At 36.8% G+C, this 22,488-nt stretch overlaps 1 protein-coding gene across 2 annotated transcripts in view; it reads right to left on the reverse strand.

The window, feature by feature from the left end:
• Positions 1-22,488, reverse strand: part of LOC108748183 (MAP/microtubule affinity-regulating kinase 4-like) — a 296,086-nt gene that overhangs the window by 186,495 nt on the left and 87,103 nt on the right. The window lies entirely within an intron of this gene.

Below are 22,488 nucleotides of genomic sequence, written 5' to 3' on the forward strand. Positions count from 1 at the left end.
TTAAACAAATAATATTGAATTTGTAGAACTAAGATTAACAGTTCAGAAAAAAATATGTTAGCCTGAACATAATTTACGTGTACATGTGTGCTTAACGAAGATTCAGAAAACAGAATAGTAATTGTGCCTAGCAGTAAACTCGGTCTTGCAAGAGATAACTCTATAATATAAGAAATGAATTAAATATATCACTATTAATTTGGAATTAAGAAAGTTTGTATTATCGACGTCGATCAAATTCGGCCGTCACGTCAACATCCCCTTAATGGTGCTTCTACATAATTCATAAATCGAAAATTGTAATTCGCAAACGCAGATGCAGAATGAAGATTTGCGTTTGTTTTTTCATTGCGTGCAGCTGGTTTTCTGCGTGCATCTTACGTGGCGGTGATCGTCATTCCGCGTCAGCATTTGCGAACTACGTTTTGCGAATTACGTAGAGGCATCCTAACGCGAGAGGATTCTTTCGAGTTATTAATTCCTTCCTCCTCGTGATCGATGGATGCATTTCTCGTACACGAAAAGACAGTATAAAATATGCTGGTCAAACATTTATGTGCTAATTTTATATTATCTTGAAAATCACACACAGGCAATTATTCCCACTGATAGATATACATTCATATTATTACTCGCAGACAATTTAAAAAATGGTAATATATTAAAATATTCTTACTACCTGCGTTCTTCGAAAGCGTATATCTGCGCGCCGTATGTATGCCGTGTTTATTAAAATCTTTAACAAACTAGCGCTTAACTTGTTGCGCCGTCAGTGTGGTATGCAGTCTGCCATCCGTGCGACTATCCGCGCATCGCAGTTGGTTAAAAAATTAACGAACGATCCCGTTGCGAGCTACCATGCTACAAGCTCGTATGTCGTACGCAAGCTAATGACGATTCTAGGAGTACACTGCTTTGAAAATTTGCATTACACTTTGCATAATTTCCCGAGGCGAGGGAATAAACAGCTAGCGTTATAAGGCGGCCGCTGGGATCCCTCGGGCGACGTGCGAGAAAGAAACGAGCGATCTAAGAGCGTAGTTCCTCTGGATACGCGAGGCATCTCGCTCTCGGATCCGGTTGCAATCTATCGACGATCGAGACATTTGATTTGATGTCTTCTCTTTTCAATTCATTGCATTTTAAGAATGATATACTCCGTCTTCAGTTCAATTTACTTTGAATATCTGCGTGTAACAGATCGTTTCTTCAAATATAATCGGGAAAAAACGGTTTTGCAATAAAAGTAGTTAGTTTATTTTAAATATTATTTATTTCCGTGGAGATAATTCTTTTGTACTAAATTTTTGTGTCAAGTTATTCCTAAAATCCTCTACTCTAAATTTTTTGGAGTAAAATCTCACTTCAAGAAAATGGAAATACAACTACTTTTTGAAACGGAGTAAAAATATTTTACTTCTTGAAAAAGAGTGACAATTTTCACTCTCTCTTAGAAGTAATTGTATTTTTACTGTCTTGGAGTGATATTTTACTTCAAGAAATTTCGAGTGTACAATGTCATTATTTCTTATTTTTAACATCGATATCGAAACGCGATACTTAAAAAGAGCTGTGCTCTTTGAAAAGTGCATCGATTGCTCGCTCTATACTTCCAATCCAAGTATAATTTTTAACGGACAGCGCGAGAAGCATAAAGGAAACGTGGCCGAGGCCTTTTTTCCAAGAGAAATAAAAGGGCATAAATGTATCGGCGCATCGGGAAGCCGCAGGCTACTGCCAGCCCGCGAACGTAAAGCTCGAAGACACGTGTGCGACGAGTAAAAAGTAGATTATACACGCCTTTCTCGTGGTGATAAAAGTTCAAAGCGAGCCAGCAGAAACCCGTATGGACAACTGGCCGAATATTCTTTTACCGATGAACTTGTAGCAACTCCGACAAATCTATCGATCTCTCGTCTGCATGACGAAGCAAGCGTAACATTCGATTTAAGGAGAAAAATGATGAGTTTGAAAAATATTACAAATTATATTTAAATAATAGCTATTTAAATTTCACTTAAATAGGTTCTGTTTCATTTATTTATTTTTCATTACGTCGAAAGAATGAGTGTTATGATATTTAGTTATATTTATTCACACACATGAGAATATATAAATATATTTAGGAACTTATTATAATATGCATTATATAATTTTGTAATTATGAAATTTTTGTCTCTGAAATTTTTGATTTTCCAAGTCTTTAGGTACTTGTTTTAATTTTAGTATTTTCGTAGAAAATATTTTTACAAATGCGATTCTTGTGATGTTAAACAATGAAACTGAAATTGAGTAAGTGAATTATCTCATTCTTGAGTTGTTCCGATTGATATAAATTTCTCGATGCAATGTAGAAAATTCAATAATAGAAAAATCTTCGGTAAAGTCGAACGAAGCCAGAATGGAATCGAATAAAGAGCCGAAGATTCTTTGATCGGACAATCTTCAAAGAGTAGCAAGATAAAAGACGTCGTCGTAACTGTCGCATCTGTGTCGTATCAACGGCGGTAACGCGGTAGCTCGCGAGTCGCTTTCTATAACGTGTTCCGAATTACCGTGCTGTCTCGCGTCGTCCACCGCCCTGTTTCCATGGCCTGAAATATTTTCAAACGTCTCCAGCATAAACTCTAGCGCGAGGTGTCAGTCCGCGTGAAAAATTAACGCCGCTCGCGACTGCGCGTAAAAGTTAACGAGATTACGTTTCCTGCGCGGAAGCGGCTAAAACGATTTATTCGCGTACGCCAACGGTTCGCGAGCGATCCTTTACTTTTACGACGATGACGCGTAAAGGAACTAAAACGTGGCGACACGTACGGATATTACATTATGCGCGGTATTACCCGAAAAAATTTTAATATTTTACTCGCGTGTGCAAGCGCGAATAAAAGCATGAGCTTTTGCGTTCATTTATGGAGACAGGTAAAAGAAGAAGTGATGGATGAACAATATTTCACATATTTCTGATTATTTTCTCTACATTGTAAAGTTTACTTTAAAAGTTCGGGCAACTAGATATTTAGGAATTAATAGCTCCTGTTAATATATTAGATGTATAATTAATAATAAAGAATAATTTTTTACTTGAAAATTTCAAGCAACTAGGTATTCTGGAATTGAAAGTTTCTATTAATATAATAGATATATATTTCAGAAATAGTTATAGTCACGGAAAAACAATTCTAAAATATTTAAACATTTAGCTAGATGCAAATCTGAAAATAATTTTGTTGAATTATTAATATAATTATATAGGGGGATGATCAAGCTGGTTGCTAGAATATTAAAACTTTTTGTAGCACTGCTTATTATGCTCGAGCGTAACACTTTTACATAACTATTTTGATAAATCAATCGAATTATTTCCAGATTCTATCTAGCTAAATTTTTGATCAAATACTTGAACAAAATTGTTTTCGTGATAAATAATTTAGTATTAAATTCATAAAAAATAATTTAAAAATTTATTTCCTGATGGAACTTTTGCATTGGACTGACAATTTTCGTCCTTTAGAACTCAAATATAAAAGAAAGATAAAAAGGGATGTTTTACCGTCGTAACATTTTTCTACGATGAACCTTCCTGAAAACTACGCAGTGTTGCCGGAAGAGCCTCTCTCCCTTTCTTTTTAAAATTGCGAGCATAACCGACCGATCCCATTGCAGCACCCTTAAACAGGATCGCCCTTTATCTGTATTTTATAGCTAAAACGAAAGGCGGAGACGTCAGCGACCTACCAACGTTTCCCCTAGCTCCTCGCTCTATCGCTTTTAACTCCCTTTCTTCAAGGATCTACGCACAGACAGCTAGCTCTTTACCAGTTTTCGATGTGCCGAATCTTGCACGTGCTCTACCCACGCGAGCTCGATGACATATTTTTGAACTGTCGATGACACAAATAGTCTAATCTACAGCGCTATTACCGCGCCTTTTATAGCACATAAATCAGATCGACCAAAGTGGAGTCGCGGCCCGTGTCTAATCTGCTCCCTCGGTCTGCGATCCATCCCTTGCCCTTCGATCCATCGATTTTACTCGGCTGTTTGATAAAAAAAACTCGTACGATACAAAAATTTATCCCGGGAAGAGCCAAGAAAATGCGCTAAGATTTATTAATATCTGTAGCCGTGCAGAAAAATGAACATCCACATGTGTACTTTAGAGAAAAATGGGATCAGGTCATCTGAATAATTAGTGTGGTGTGCGGGTATATTAAAATTATTTTTATTCGCGCAGACACAGTTGTTTTTACACAGCTCGGTGAATAGCACATTCCAAAGCTAAGTCGAAAAGAAAGAAAAATGATCCGCATAAATATATTCCATAAATACGTGTTTCTCGATCGGCCAATTCGTAACATGTGTCTTTCGGTTCGACAATAATTCGCTAAATCACGAGAGACGAACGCCAGCGATTGTATGTAACTGATTAAAGCGTTACATGTAAGTCGCTGCTCGCGATTGCCACAGAGATAATGTAATTAAACCGGTTACAGTATATACCCTAACTTCAAAAATGACACAACTCAGAAACATGATTTTTGCATTATTTCTATGAATGAGTTAAGTAAACATTACCTTAAAAATAAAAATTCGTCACAACTCAAAAAAGATGATATATTTGAAAAAAATCATCAATATTTTTAGAATTAAAAAAAGAAAGATTTTCGAGTGTTGTGAAAAGAAAATGGCATTTAATCATGAATATAAAAAGAAAATGACACATTTAATGTTAAAAATATTTTTTTCTTGCTAATATTTTTAGTCAATGAATAATTTTTTGTCAAATTGGAAAACAGTTTTCGTTTTTTGGAAAGCTTCTTAATTTTTTTAATTATGTCACTTCCGAAGTAAAAGATACTCTCACAAACGAAATCGAAATATAGACATTGCCTTCAAATTTAATAATCCGTTTAATCTACGTCTAACCTATTCAACATTTTCTTCAAAATTATTATGTCAAATGGGAAGTTATTGTGATATAATTGATTTTATGATGGATGCGCGCGGTATACAAATGGTACGTTCCTCTTAAATTGTTTTTGCAAAAGTGATAAAGTACTTTGCGTTCTACGTGGATTACGGGCCGTTGCCCTTTCCCTTCTCGCAAGTGGACTTTCTCGCGGATTGAGGACCTTCTTACTCGTCGTGCTTGTGCTCAAGATCCTGTGGACCACGTTTCTACATTGATTGATCGCGTTTGCTCATCGCGCCGCTTTTCTCGAGTCTAATGTTCTTTTTAATACCTGTTTACAACTAGCTGCGTTGTCTCTTATGTTTTCTGCTCGGGGACTCCATATTTGGGATTGGACGATGTGAACAAGGCGGAAGAGGTGTGCAATACAATGCACAGTATATGAGAATTATTATTAAGCGGGTTAAGATACTTTCTTGAAAAAAAGGAAATATTTATGAAAATGTTTATTCCTATAGATATGTTAACTTATATTTATTTATAAACTTTGTATAAAATATATATAATAGATTTACTTTGGAAGAACTCATGGCATTCGAATTTATTCTTGTTAATATACAAATATATCGTTGCTGGTTGCAAAATGTTTGTAAACAATTTTGAAAGTGTTAATGATGACTCGAAGTTAACACTTGATTTATAATCTTATTGTTTGTATTAAAATAATTATTGAACTTGTGAAGCCTATTTAGTATGTTCATTTATTAAGATTATGATCCTGATAATAAAGTCTCACATTTTTTTTTTTTTTTGTATAAATCTATATGTTGCACATGCAGAAAATTATAGACTAACTGTTATTTTATTATAACAAGGTGAATCTGTTAGTTAGTATATTATTTCACGTTTTCCGCTTGATGATTTATAAGAGTAACTAAATCTCAAGATACTAAACCGTCCACTTTGATATGTCTTTTTAACTATCCATTTTATATCTTGTCATTCACACTTTTATTGCAAGACCCTAGACTTCTTTGCAAGTATCAAATTAAATTCCGCTATTGAAATAGCAGACGTCGTATCGCAGAGAGGATATAAACGTACGTGTAAAACATATACTACTAAACCAACTAGCTCTTCCAGTTCTTTGCCGAATCATAATAAAACACCTATCTATCCGTTTAGCATTTTACGAGCGTGTCCCTCGCGCGTCACGCAATCCCAGACGATGGAGAGTCCTTAAAATTGCAGTTCGAAACTGGTAGGTAGACCGTGTGCACATCGGCGAATGAGAAGTGACGAGCTGTGAGCTACGACATTCAACAAACTGTACACAGTGACGAACGGATTATTACTTTTCAAATGAAATTAAAATGCATATAATAAACCCATAAATAAGTACATTATCATCTATATAATTTAAATAGAATTAAAATAATTAACCTAATATCTGCAAAAAGAGACAGCAAGCATTTCTGTCTTTTCGCCATTTCTAAATTGCTTGTAAAATCAGTATACGTGCGATTTATATATGCATTTAATAACCGTATCTCTACAAAATACGTTTTAAAATTATTCTGGTGGTACCTTAGAAAGGAAGCAGATAGAATCATAGCGCATAAGAAAATTATAATGCATAAGAAAATGAATGAATCAAAGTCCTTTAAATTTCGTCTCTTTCCATTAATTAAAAGATGATTTGATTGGTTGATTTTCTTACGCGTTATGCAAGAATCTGTTCTTCCGCTCTTATTTCGAATAAAATTCGGAATTATTCTGCCCGCGTTTTATAGGGCAGCAGAACTCATCGCTCACCGATGTGCACGTGGGCGCATACGGCGGCTATGCTTTCCGGTGTTAGAACGAAGCGACGCGACGGTCCGTGCCCCGGTGTCGGTAAATCTTTTCTGGCCGCGCGGGCCGCGACACGAAACGGCGTGTCAAATGCGGGAAAAGAGCTCGCCGGGGCTATAAATGCGAGGAAAGAGATCCTTTTTGTGCGGTCGAGATACACGCACGCATGTACTGCGTTACGGTCTCGACGAGGCCGCTCGCTCGCTCGCGCGGCCGGTCGTTGCGGCCTATCCGGGACGACCGCAAGCGGAACACCGCAGAGTTCCTGGTACCCTGGGCGAATGCACCGTGCCGTCGTCGGCGCGCCGTTGTTCGAAGGGGACTTCGAGACAGGCGTCACTGACCGAAAAAAACTCATTCTTTCTCGCAGCAAAGGAGCAGAAAGCAGAAAGCCGTGGCGGCGCGACGCGGCGCGGTGCACCGCGGTCCGCTCGTAAAAATATTATTTACGTCCGTCACGATGGCCGTCCGATCGCGCGCCGCTTTACGCCACGGCCGCTCTCCGTCGCCCTGGTTCTTTCGCGCTCCGGTATAATACGTGCTGACGGTGCTCTTAATTCGCCACGATATCTGAAGTTCTGCACCTTTCGCTTTTGACAATTATTATATTTCGGGCGAATCGTGGAAAAAAAGGAGAAAAATATAAATCGTCAATTTACAAATATGTTACCAAATCAGTCCAAGTCAGTCAGATGAAATTCGACTTCTTTATGAATAATTATGCAAATATAATTACTCACTTATATGAATACTTTTGTTAAATATTTAAATTATTTTGATATAATTTGAAGTGTAACGGGGACTGATATACACTGTTAAAAATCAAAAGCAGTGATATAACTCTATTCTTTTAATGTAATAATTGTTAACTTTTAACTTCTGTATATTAAAATGTAAATCAATTTATTTCTCTAATTAAATTGCTTAATTTCAAAGTAAACGACATCTATAATAATGTATGCGCTGGTAAATAAATTACATTTGCGAGTCCAATTTAATAAATTTTTTTAGTTAAATTGTCTAACTCCATTGTTTTAATCAATATTAAAAGTACCAACTTCTTACTTATTAAAGGAGCAAGTGAATAAATTACCATAAAAATAAAAAAAAGATGAAAACCTAATATTTCAAGGTAAAGAACATAATTATTGAAAACTAAAAAAAAAACATGCTCTATTTTTTATATAAGAAATATAATATAAATTCATTTTTTAAAATAGAAATGATCAATAACGATTGTTCAGTACTTTTGTATTAAACTAGGGACATACTGAGAAGTAATGGCAGTCTATAGAAATGGTTAGAAATAATTCTAAATTGAATATAATCTGATATTACAATGCCATCGTTAACAAAAAGTACATGGAACGACTTATACAGAGATCTTGTTTAAAGATCTTTTTTTATCTACTTTATTACACTTAGTCTATTCATCTGCTTTTGCGATCTTCGACTATTTAAAGTCACGAGCGTAATCGTGAATCCATCGCAAGACGTCGAACCAAAACCTGGGACGTCTACCTTCTCGTCGGGAAGATTTCTAAATCGCCGAATAGCGACTGCGTATTCAAAGGGCGTTCACTTCGAGCCTCCCCGTGAAGATGAAGCGTGGGGAGGCGATAGCAGCACGGGGAACAGGCAGAAAAGAGACCGACAGTGAACGACCGAATGAGGAGAAAGAGTGCAACGACACGGTATGGTAGTAGCGAGGAAAGCAGGCAACAACGACGATGACGACGACGACGACGACGACGACGACAACGTGGATGGTGAAGAGAACGAAGAGGTGGAGGCCGCCGATGGAGCCGAGGAACGAGCTCGGCCGTGCCCGGGGGAGATTATGATAATGCCGGCAGACGTTTCGGGGCCGTAAAAATAATATGATGGTGTCTCGGCACGGCTACCGGGTACTTTGGCCGCTCGCGTGCACGGTGATTCATTCCGGCGCGATAAAAAGCGACGTGACTCAAACTTCAACCGAAGAGAGGTACGTGGGCATACACGCGCACCTCTCTCTTCCGCTTTCTTTCTTTCTTTCTTTCTTTCTTTCTTTCTTTCTTTCTTTCTTTCTTTCTTTCTTTCTTTCGATCTTCCTTCTCTACCCCCCTCTTTCTGTTTTTCTCTTTCTTCTTCTTCTCTTTTGCGCGAGACCTTTCGCGGATGCGTCTGCGCGTTCGCGCCGAAACTGCCCGCAAGAAGAAACGACCGTCCGACTTCCTCGGAGAGTTTTCGACGCTCGCGAAATTGCGGCTTATTTCGAGCCCGGGATTAAAGCCCTGCGCAATTTCGATAAGCCTGCAATCGGGTGAGATTTTCAATTTCCGTCGTGAATATTATCCGACGATCGAAAATATGAAAAAGAACATTTTGAATTTGTATGTCGCCGCGGCGACATACAGATAAGTGGGTGATATTTAAATCCTTTTTATGCCTTGTAACAAGTAAAAATGTAATGATTTGATCGATTTGAATAACTTGGCGAGAATTAATGAGAACGTTGAGTTTCTAAAATAGAAACATTTATTGTGACATCGACATACTTTATGTAAACGCATAATCCGTAATGTCACACTTTGCGTCAGTATACCGGTTGGATTATGTCAACGTAATGTGCTCATAAACAACGGAGAGAATCAAAACGTTGAGAGATGGACGTAACAGGAAAGTGAAGAGGAACTTGGAAAAAAATCATAAAATCACTGAGATTCGTGTTTAATTCTCTAAGACATTAATTTTTATTTACGAATGAAATATTTTGATATTTTTGTGGAAATATACTGTTTTCTTTCCTTGTCAACAGACTTAGCGGAAAGAGACTTGAAAAAAATAACCAAATCGTTTTTATTTATAATTTACAAATCGATCAGATTAATAATAGAATATCTTGCATTAATATTTTGTGAAAATAATGTTTTTCTCGTAAAGAAAACACGCGAAAAGGAACTTGGAAAAAAGGGTTAAATCACTACGACTCGCGTTCAATTTTTGAAAACATTTTATTTTAATTCAACTTTATTGATTTTGATTTACATACAAATTGCAGATTAACAATCTTGCATTGATACTCTTGTGAAAATAATACTTTGTCTCTGGTGAAGAAAGAATAAATACACGAAAAGAGATGAAGCTCCATTATGCTAAGGATATACCACTCGATAATCGTAAGTCGACGGCCGTAAACGTCGTTTATTTTCAATAACCGACTTCATCGATAAAGGTCGGACGCAGTCGCCGTCGCGTTACGACATTCTGCGGGGTCCATTCCGAGTATTTACTCACTCGTGCCATGACAATTCACGATCTTGGCGTCTTTCGAGCAAGCGACGAATTTTTATGACGCGTATTCGTTCTCCTCTCTTCGCCTCGAGGTAAGAATGATCGTGCCGACGTTGATTGCTCGATAAAAGTGATGTCGGTCGTTCGGCGCGCGGTAGTAAGTGTCTCGCGCGATCGCGATATGACGCGAAATACGAGGCAAAGCGATCCTCATGCCGTTCCGGCGTGAAAAAGCCGATGCGCGAAAACGATCGAGGATAATGGCGAATCGGATTTTACGTATAAGGGACGTAGAAGTTCGCGCGTGTGTGCGCGCCACATGCCAGCGGAATGATCCTTGTTAACCCCTTGGCTGTTGCACGGCCACGCGTATCGAGAATGCATACATAAATTAAGGAATTACGGAAATTCTTACGACGTTGCTTCGCCGAGAAGGCTGCCTTCTCGGCGAACGTACGCGTTGATCACATACAGGAAGTGGACCGACGAGATAATTTAAAAAATTAATACAGTTATGTTTTTGATCGCTGAATATACAAATAAAAACATGTTAATGCATTAACATGTTAATTTCCTTGATATTCAAACACGATTTATGCTACTGTAAAAAAAATTACATGTAAAATTACAATGTAAATAGTGGCGATTTTAGGATCCATTATTATAAAAATGTATATTTACACGAACGTAAGTCAGTTTAATAATAAATTTATTCTTCTCTATAGTAATTAAACAAATCATATAATGAAGAATGTAGGACTCTTAATTTTGAAAACAATTTGCAAAAGTAAATTTGTAATAGGAATTAAGTTTATATAAATACTTACATATTAATTTGCCAATCAAATTATGTATCTACTATCTTTCTTAAGCTATGTTATTGATACATGCACGAATATAAAAATGCAAATATAATATATGTGTGATATGTTTCCATTGTCTTATATACAATAATACAACAAAAAAGTGTACATACACATTTACTAGAAACTTATAGAAGCTATAAAATATGCCATATTTTTATTGTGATTTTCCATTTGATATAAAATATATATATTCAGTTAGAGGTAAAAATACTATTTTTTGTAAAAATGCACAATTTTAGGTATATATATTTTCACACAATTTTATAAATAGTATAATATTTACATATATTATTTATGTAATTTTACATGCTTTTCGACAGTGGTGTATGTAGGTTGATAGAATCTGAAATTATAACTGAAAGAATCTGAGGAGATAAAATTCCAGAACATCCTGTACTTTTCGAAGACAGAAAGGTAGATCGCGGTGAACGGCGCCAGATTCGACAGATTAAACTCGCAGTGGACGCGCGGCAACATCGATTACCAGTACGAGCCGTAAGGCGCTGTTACATGGACGAAACTGGGCCCGTAATTACGGGCTGGTTCACATACACCCGGTACCGCTATTTTTGCCGTACATCGGATAAGTGCTCGCACCGCGACCTGCCCCAAAACACTTCAGGCAAAGATGTACGAATACGTATTTCTTAAAGAACCATGAACGTATTGTCGCATTATTTCTTATTATATTCTTCAAATCTGTTCGAAATAGTTTGACTGTATACAAAATTTTAATTAACATTTAATATTCTTTATTAGCTACTTCTCTGAAAAAAATAAATTTTTTTTTGTTACACGAAGAATTTTTTTGCTGAGATATATGAAAATTTAACTAACTACTGTTGTTGGGTCTGAAAATAATTTTACTTTGTCATTGAAATAATGCAGGACGCTACACTTAAAAAAAAAAGGTGTTATATCAACAGCATTATATTTTAATTGAAAATAATTTTGTTAATTCAAATAACATTATTTTTGATATAAATACGCTGTTGTTTTGTTAAAAAATTTTGTTTGCTTTATTAATATTGCTATTATGTGAACTAATAAGATTATTTTTAATTAAAATATGTTACAATATAATATTATTTTTTCTCATGTGATTGCTAGAATGTTAAAACTTTCTGCAGTATTTTATATTGATATTTTCTTTCTGTAAATCTTTATATTTGATTGATATATTAGTATACATCTATCTACGAAACATATTACATCTAATTTCAAATCTTTTAGGAAGGTGAAGTTTAATTACATTTAGGACCGGTTTTCCATTCGTTGGTCTAACTTGCGGTTAGACTCAACTTGATAATAATGTAAAAATTGTATTTTTCTACTTATAATGATTAATCACGAAAACCGATGGTTTTTTAGCGCATAACTTTTAAAGATACCACTACAAATCATTAGTTCAATGATTAATGATGGCTAGAAAATCACAATTTTTATATTATCATCAAGTAAAGTGAGGCAAGTTTAAACCATAAGTTAATCAGATAATGAAAAATCATGTCTTAAGCGGCGTCTATAATGAGATTCTAAAGCGTAAAATTTCAGCTTTAAATCTTAAGCCGTAAGAAGTGGGCCATTCACAATCGAATGTAAGGAGAATAATCGACTATGATTGGTCAATTTCTTACGGTTTAAGGCTTAAGCTTAAATTTTATGCCTTAAAATCTCATTATAGACGCTATTTTAGGGAGATAAAGCTCATTCAGGATAGATTGTTACCAGCTTCATTTCGAGACATTCTCGGGCGGCGTACCAAAGAAATTTTGATACGTTGAATTCGCGAAAGGGTAACGGTAGATACTTCTCGCAGCACGCCCGGTGAATTTACGAGGGGAAACGCGGCCTCGATTATTTGTCGACGACTTCGGCATTTATTTTTCTTATGCCCACCGGATACTTCCTCCCTTGTACCCACCAGTCGCCAGTGTATTTTTGCCGTTGCTTTTCCGCGGTGCGTCTGCGTCGCGATGCGATGAAAATTCACGGATGCACTCGGCTGCCGGATGCAGTTTGCATAATGCGGTAGTAACTTATCGCGCCTGCATATCGTTTGCCGGGACACGGCTTGACCGCGAACACTGCGGGACATCGTCCGATTTTTTCGCGCGATAGTTCCATAAATGGTAACGTGATGATTAGCCGCTCACGACCCGGCGGGGCTATACAGAACATTTTAAAGCTACGAGCAACAAATATCGCCCCTATATTCTTTAATTAACTTGGATTATATTTTAGAAATATTGTAAAAATATCTTATCGAAAGATTTATGGAAAGACATTGTCCGATATTGAAAAATAAGGATTAAAAAATGGAAATCGAAATAAAATTCTCGCCAAGGAAGAAAATAATTCTTCTCGTATTGGGGTTCCATGAAAATGTCTCAATTACACGCATCATATTTCTTCAATCAGAGGACCATTGTTTATGCATGAAGAGTACCATTCTGTATGTTCGCGTGCACACACGACGACGCACGCGACGTTACGAATAGCCTCGTTCGTTCCCAACGAGATGGAGATCGATTTTAATGCCATTATACGTTACCCTTGACGATCTGCCACATGGAATTTCAAGTACGAGACGCCGCGCGAGAACGTCGCGAATTATCCTTCTCCTTCGCCTGGCCGACAGTCGCGGCTCGTACGAGCGATGTCCTTACAATCGCTTCGTGAGAAGAGCCATATTACTCCGGACGGCCTCGAGACACATCGTGCGAATACCGTGACTGCGATACCGGGACGGAACTAAATCGTTTTCCGTAATGGCGGTAATTATGCGAGGCATTCTTTCATTAGAAGTTTTTCAATTACGGCATTCTGCTGGGGCTTCCGTTTATATGAGGGACCTCCGCACCGTCGAGCAACGACGAATTTTTCTGACGGATAATCTCTCCGGGAATTACGTTTTGACTAATCATCAGCGATATGCGCGCGACATCTCGTAAATATTGATACGTTATTACAGTTGATTTTACGACCGCGTAAAACGCAACGACGTAGTCGTGGTGTAGACGTGGACACGCAAATAGGTTGTAAATTCCAGACCGCACTGCGCTATTATAGTGGTACGTTGTTTAATTAATTTTATACCATCAGAATAAACATGATTTCGCCTAATTGACTATCGCATAAATGGATACTACGTCCCCTCGGAAATGCAATTTAGTAACGTGACATTTTGGATTCTTTAATGTTGAGCTTGTTTTATAATAATTATGCAAGTGACGTACTTCAAAATATATTATAAGAAAAATCTTAAGATGATTTTATACGATTGTATTAACAAATACTGACAATATTATTAATTGTGCGTAGTTAATATTGATGGATTGATGTAGAATATTATATATACTGATCTGGATTTGAATTCTCAAGTATCAGTATCGCTTTATTAAGATGTCACAGTACATCACAACGATAGATATTATACATAAAGTGAATATATTGTCAGTAGTACTGATCGTGTAAGGTTGTAAAAATATTAAAAATATTGACGCATAATATCAATATTATTGATTCAATATTACTGATTAATATTATTGATCGTATAGAGTAATCTTTACAAAAACGTAATGCTATGTTTGCTGCAAATACGTACGCTATTAATACTACTGTCAATTAATAAATTGTTTAATTTAACAAATATATAATTCAACTTCACATTTTATTGACTTTCAAAAACAAAATAATTGGAATACTCAGAGTTTTAAATATCTTTATTAACTCAAATATTTACACTTCCGTGTAATCGTTTCAACACTGAAACGATTACACGGAAAAAATGTACGTTGCGTATTCAAAAATTTAGGTGGATGCAGAAAATAATAATGCTGAACTATGAAAGTAATTATGTAGAATGCTGAACCTAATTGTTAGAATATCAAATTTTTTAAACAGTTTTTTTTTTATCATACTTGAGTTTCCTACAAAATTATTTTACATGCATAAAAAGATTTTGCTGAAGTATCTAAAAATTTAGATACCTAAGTACAGATCTAAAAATAATTTTGTTGTATCGTCAAAATAATTATAAAGAAAACTCAAATATGATGTAAAAGGTTTGACATTCTAGCAACCAGTTTGAACATTCTACATAATTATTTTGATAGTCTAATAAATTTTTTACAAGTTAAATGTTTAGATAATTTCAGAAAAATCTCTCTTTTCATAATAATTCTATTTCATTTATTGACAGCCGCTCCGAATTCATGATTGCGCCAATTTGATCGTTTATCTCATTTAATTTTAACGACACGAGAAGATTAACTTTTTCTCCTTCCTCGTATATAGTTTGCTCTCGCGAATATCCCTCGCATCGCGGCTTTCCGACGCCCATGCACCCTCCATGCCTACTTGCACCCACTTTCGTTTTCGCTGTCGATTGTGGATTTGGCAAGCCCAAGTGGCGTCGCTCCCACGCGACAGGACACCAGAGGGACACCCGGGGATTCGATGGATGAATTATTTACCCGATTATGTCGCAGCGTAAAGGTCTCCCACCCTGCACGGCTCCAAGGCCACGCTGCATTATTAACGTGCATTACGACGAAGCGAAAGCGTCGCTTCTCGCGCAGTCCTTATCTGAGACTGGTAAAAGCGGGTGCTTTTTACGTGTGTCTTCTTTGATGGATTACTGCCCGGCGGTATCCGAAAGCGGATAATTCCTCGGCGACTATTTAGTATCTATTTTACAATGCCATTTACTGTGTGTGTTTGAGCGATGGTATTACGGTAGTACCATCATAAATCTCGATACTTTCTCGAATCCATATGTCCTTTTGGATTTTTGAACACTTATAAAAATCTGAAAAACACGGTATTTTTATTGCACATTTTTTCCCCCTATGAATTTGCCATGTGTTAACAAACGCGTCCGATAGTTTGATCGAAAGTTGGTAGATCCTCCTGAGGATTATCTATTATCTCTGCTTCCTTGGTAGTTTCTATCGGGATTACATATAAACCTCTTTGCCACCGTTTCCTTCTCACCCTTCCTCTTTAGCCCCCTCGAAGGGGACGTTCTCGCGGGATTTTCGATAAGGTCTTAACCTTTCTTCTTTCCTTCCTTCCGTTCGTTCCCGCCGAATAAGACGTTCTTCTTCATTTCGTTTACCGAGCAAGCCACACTCGTAATTCGTACCATCGATTCCAATAGCGTAACTCGGTGCTTCATTTTATGTTTCCAGTAGTACAGAGGGAGGGTTCAATTATTATTTACAACGTCACGTCATAATGAAGAAAAAGTCTCCGATTTTTTAAAATAAATCAAGTTACGGTAATTTTGCGAAACTGTTTATCCGTGGTAACATCGCGTGCGCGCCGATAGTGGTTTATTTAAAATCTCGCCTTTTCGACGTGGTCCCCTTTCTCGCTATAAATTGCATGACGCATGGCACGACAAGGCGGGCTTGGAAAACGGCGCGCCTTATTACCATCATTCGTTTTCGTTAACGCAAACGCGGCGCCGTGATGGAGATTTTCACGCTTGACTTTTGGGGTTTTCGTTACGGGTGATTTGTTTCCGCGCGTGGTACAGTCTTGCAATTCGTATTATGCTGAATAAACATATAACCTGGGAATTTTGACGTCAAAGCAGTTAAATTCGCGAATATAGTAGCACTATTAGAAAACTTACCTTTTCTCATAAAACACATATTTTATTTGGAATTCTTTTCTATCATTAAATTTACAATATAAATTCATAATGTGAAATATATTCAATTTGAGTTATAAATCATTATTGTTTCTTCTTAACGTGCAGTTAATTTAATTAAAACAATGGAGTTAAGTAATTTAAATCGAGAAAATGTAAGTCTAGTTTTGATTTAAATTTGATTTTTATTATTTACTAAGTGCATGCGTTAATGTGGATGTTGAAACTTGTAATTCAATCACAGAAGTGAATTAGTTTGACACACATGGAAGTTGAAAATAACAAAATGTTATTTAACTCGAGGAATTGGGTTACCATTGCCTTTTTTATATTTAACACTGTGTTGTCACATTATACAATATGATAATTTAGATTTTATAGAAAAAATCCTGACATTTTCTTCTTTACATATTTCTAATTCTTTATTCTCTTACATTTTTAATTTATTATTACATTGTGATCTACTGCGTGAAATGCATTTCTAATTTTCCATTCATCTTTTCTAATGTTTCTCTCAGGATTCCTAGGCAGCATTTTTATTAAAACCTTTTGACTGTGTTTCTTATTACGTCTTACTTTACTATTGTTCTATTTAATTGTATTGTATGTCAAAATTATTATTATTATTATATTTTAAAAAAACGTGAAGTGATACCACTTGCATATTTAAACTTAAAAATTTCTACATTTATTACGGAATCCTTGATGCGTCTGAATAAATAAAGAGATCGTTCCCCGCGACGAAGACGCGAGGCAAATTAACGTGCGAGCAGTGACTGTGCGAAATATCGGCGCGCGCGAGTTTGGGTGAGACTTTAGTCGAATCGTTTCCGGTAAATTTCCCTCCGACCGATAGGCCGCCGGTATGCTCCGACAGATCGTAACCGGCCCGATATCGGAACTCGCGCTTCGGAGCACACGCGACTTAACCGTCCGTAAAATTTTTAAAATATCGAGCGTCGTCGACTCGGCGCGCGTCCACTCGGCGAACGATCCTAGATTCGAGCGGGTAAAGATGAATTTACACGGTTCACACCGATCGCTTTGGACGAGTCACGCAAAGAGCGAGCGAGAGAGAGAGAGAGAGAGAGAGAGAGAGAGAGAGAGAGAGAGAGAGAGAGAGAGAGAGAGAGAGAAGGAGAGTTGATCCATCTGGACCAACTCTATCTTTTTTTATCCAAATGTATATAAAATGTGCACAAATTATCTTCGACAAAACACGGCGAAATTATTCAGAGTAAATTGGATAACGACTCTCCTTCTGTCATCGTTCAATGTGAATAATCGTTCTCTATTATTCATTCCAAGTGCTTTTTCTTTCCACTCTGTGCAATTCGCAAAAGTGACGCGTCCGTCAGAAGCGAGCCGCGTGCAAATCTGCATTATCTGCCGTAAACGGCGAAAACGAGAGCTGCGCTATTCATACGATGGAAATGTCGCATAGTTACCCGATTACCAGTCATCATCCCGAGCACGAGAGAAGAGAGACGAGGCAAGTTTGCTCGTAAAACTCCTTCGACCAACTACTTTTATGCCCCCTGTGCCTCCCTCGTCCTCTCGCCTCTCCCCGTCGTTCTTCCTTTCACAAACGCCATCGTATTACTCAGAGGGAGAGGAACTACGTGGAGCTGCAGTTCCGTAATTACCGGCTGCAGTTTCGCAAAATCAAAAGTAACGAGCGCAACTCCTTCCTCTTCCCTTGCCACTTTAGGGCAGCAATTAAACCCCTTTCGGTAGCTATATGGGCGTCTATAGGCGCGATTCCGCGCGAATACATTTGTCGTGACGTCGCGCTCGTACTTGAGGGTCCATTTCTAAAAATACTTTGCCCGTCAAAGGTTGCGCATGCGTTATCCTTTGATTCTCTCTCGTTTACCTTCGTCTCTTTGCTCCTTTTTTCGCGAAATTTCGGTATGCGACTGTTGCGGCCTGCAAGTTGTATGCATTTTTTTTTTAACGCGGCTTTCAAAAGCCGTCTGGTAATTATTAACCGCCTGCAACGAGCACGGCTTAATATGTAAGCGCTGACTCTCCCGCGTATTAATTAATCCCTTCGTTCTTAACATCGCGGCTACGTATTAAAAGATATTTGAACGGAATGACTGACGCCGTGCGTGCAGATACGGGCAAATTCGGCTTCGAGTATATGAGTACATTAATTCTCAAGTAGCACCTAATTAAAGGTGTTTTCGTGTAACTTGCTTTTAACTTATACTCTGCTAATTTTGTCTGATAATGAAATAAAGTTGAAATATATTTGAACTGTAAGGTATATTAAAAAAAATTTCGCCATCCGTGTTAAATTAACTTTGTGAAATGAAAGGAAGAGATCATTTAATTATTATAAATATTTCATTATGGTTTTTTTCAATCAACATATAATTCAAGAAAAAATATAGTATTTTCTCAGAAAAGTTAAGTAAATCATATTTTTATTATATATATAGAATTGTATGCTCCATGTGACTAAAGTTTTCCCGTATTACTTGTCCAAGAAATATTGTTCTCCACTTAACTATTATTATTTATAACTCTTCATTGACAATGTAAAATTTTTACCTTTTATTTGCAACGTTTTTGAAAAAAATCTGGATGCAGATTTTTATATGTATTATTTCGGAATGTGCATATATAAAAATCTAAAAAAAATTCTTACATATTAGTGAAAGCTGTAATGAGTTTTTACAATCATATAGTTAGATATTTTATTCATTTTTCACAGATTTTTATCTACGACAATCAAAGAATCGATTGTGACTTTCAGATTTAACGCTATCGGTGTGGAGAGTTAAATTATCTTAAGGTTTAAATTCGACAATGATTAAATTCTAAAAAGTGTTCTAATTGTGACGAAAGATTAAAATCTTTCGAGTGTACTCGATTGTACCCCCTCGTCCCTTGCGAATGCACGCGAAAGATGCACCGGATGCTACCCTTCGCACCCCAACCAGAAATATCCATCGGCGGACCGCGTATGCGAGCATATGCGCGTATCTGGGTCTAAGAAATCAGCTATATTCGTCCGTTTCTCTCGTACTATTCGTCGCGTGCGTACGTGACCTTACCGCGGGGACGGTAATATTAGAAACTCCGGTGTGTGACGCTCAAACGAGCATCAGCGACTACTTGCGGTCGCTCGGATGCCCATCGTGCATATCAATGGACAGCAAACGAGGTCTTTATCCTTAGAATTAATCGCGTCTACATTGACTGATTATTTGAAGATTTAGAAGTGATCGAGGCAATCCGATGAACGAAAGAATTTTATTTTTCGTGGTACATTGCTTTTAAATTCTTCTGCTTTCCATCTCGGAGAACTTCTAATGGAGCAGTAAGAATTAATGTATGAAACCAAAGAGAGGTGATCGTTCTTCTCTCGAATAAGTGGAACGAATTGTATATTTTCAAGTAATCAGTTACGTATCAGATTTATTTGATTGAAATTAAAGAAGCTCGGCGTAAACGCGAATAAAAATTTTCTCATTTGCGTTTTTTCAATTTAGTGTAACTTATTGCAAACTCCAAAATCGAACTGTACCAAATCAAGTGGTCTTCATTCCCATGCGCGATTATAATTTCATATCAATTTCGGCTTTATTAAGTTTGCTCACGCCAACCTTACACCGATCAGATCAACGCACACACTTAAAATAGTTAATATAATGGTGGATGAGAACCATAAGTTTTATACCAAACATTATGCAGCCCAGCTTTTAATTATTACGCATATTTACGTGCCTGTTGCTGTGAATGTTAATTGCAACTCGCGCTCGTATCAAGAACAACATTTACTTCTGACCGACTGTATATACACGACCGCGCTTTTTAATTATCACGTACACGGGGCACACACAGATAACGCTGGAATAATTAACGAACTCGCGAAACGTCCCGTTCGTCTCGATAGTTGCCGCGTTCTCGTTGCGATCTCGCGGAATATTCAGGATAATTAGCGAGAGCCAAATTATTGGCGCACCCGGTTTGCACGACAATCAGAAATGCCTCGTTTCGTGCTCGACAGCAATCGTCGATAATTTACAGACTAATAAGCACGAGACAAAACGTACCGGAGTCTAGGAACGAAGTCATTTCTGTGGACGATTGTAATTAAGTACAAATTGTACCGGGGCAATTAAGTAATCGCTTAAATGGCGAGTGGGCGGTTAATTTCGAATTAATGCTCGCTCATTAATTTTGATAGTCAAGCGCAAACTGCGATCGCATTCTAGCGCGTAAAGAACGAAATGGAACTGATGTTAAGAGGAAAACGCTGAAACGTAAAATAGCAGCATACGGTAAAAGCCAATATGTGCAGGATTACATGTGCGATAAGGAAAGTAGCTGTCGTGCGCATGCAGGGACCATATTAAACGCCAAAGTATTTCTAAATATCATCGGCGTAATCTCACGGAATAAAACACACAGAGTATTAAAGGGACACCGATTTCCTCTAGCAATTCGATAAAGCCACGTGAATCGCGCCTTTATTACAATTGCGCGAATTGCTTTACTTTGTATCTGCAATCTTCGAAATCGTAATTTCCGAAGAACTACATCTATCGCCATTTAAGTAAATCCAGCAGTAATGTCTCCAGAGTCTACAAACGTTATTGCTCTTAATAGGATATCCAGACACAATTAATGAAAGCCGAATTATCGGCACGAGAGAGTCGTGGCAGCTCGCTCATCATCGTCCTCGCTGTGGCGTTCAACTCGGACTATTATCAATTTGCCCGTTAATGAGACGCGGAACCAACCTAGGTGTGCACCGGAGGCTACGAAGTCGCTCTAAACTACCGGATTTACGGTCAGCCGTCTGCTAAACGCTCCGCGTAAACACGCCGTTAGCAGTGGCGTGACGAGATATTAATTTCCGTTTTCACTTTCAAATCTTCCCTTTTCATTTTCCGTTGTCGACTTTCCAATTATATCTGCTTTTGAGAGAGAATATTATAAACATACTGTAAAGAGCGATAAATGAATATTTGCTCTACTGCAGAAATTAAACTAAAGTAAACTTATATTAGAAGGTAAAATTTATATTACAGACATTTCTCTAAGAGGTTATACAGTGAGAGCAAAAAGTATTTGTACAAGGAAGTTTTTTTTTTTATAAAAAAAAGTCTTATTTGTAGAAAATAAACATTAATTATAGCAATTTTGTACAATGAATATATTCTGTTATATACAAATGAGCTTCGCATATCCCATATAGGATTTTACTATTCCAATGCTGGCTTACCAAGATTGGTTACCAGGCCTATATTGGCGATATAATGGCAATCATGACTGGCCAAACATGATAAACAATGCTGGGCCATTAATGGTTGTCTTATTATGCCAATATTTGATCAATAATAGTTTTAATGCAATGCCGTAATTATTCCAATTATTTTAAATCCTTTCCAACGAGAGAAACAGATGTAATACAGTGAATCATTTTATCATTTGTTTAACATCAAATAAGAATAAAATTCACTGTGTTTACTGTCATCTGTGATAAATGGTTTCTTCATTGTGGTCCAATACAACCTCACATTGTACTGTCAATATTAATTTCACTGTTATTTTCTTCACTGCTATTTTTTTAAATATTATTAATACATTTATCACTTCGCTTATTTTTCAGATGATATATTTTCTATAATTAATATTCATCTTTTTGGTATATATAATTTTAAGAAATATACAGTCTATTTTATACTTTATGAATAAATTGTTAATTATTCATATTAATTACCCAAGCAAGAAATGATCATCATCGAATTGACGTCAAATTGGTGTTGAAATCATCGTATCAACATCGATTTGACATCAATTCGATGACTCATTTCTCACTGGATAATATTTAATTTTTAAAAATAAAGTTTTTTTAAAAAATTATATATACCAAAAATTTTTCTCAGTACGAATACTTT

The sequence above is a fragment of the Trachymyrmex septentrionalis genome, unplaced genomic scaffold (genome assembly GCF_001594115.1).
Source record: "Trachymyrmex septentrionalis isolate Tsep2-gDNA-1 unplaced genomic scaffold, Tsep1.0 scaffold213, whole genome shotgun sequence".
In the NCBI taxonomy this organism is placed as follows: Eukaryota; Metazoa; Arthropoda; class Insecta; order Hymenoptera; family Formicidae; genus Trachymyrmex; species Trachymyrmex septentrionalis.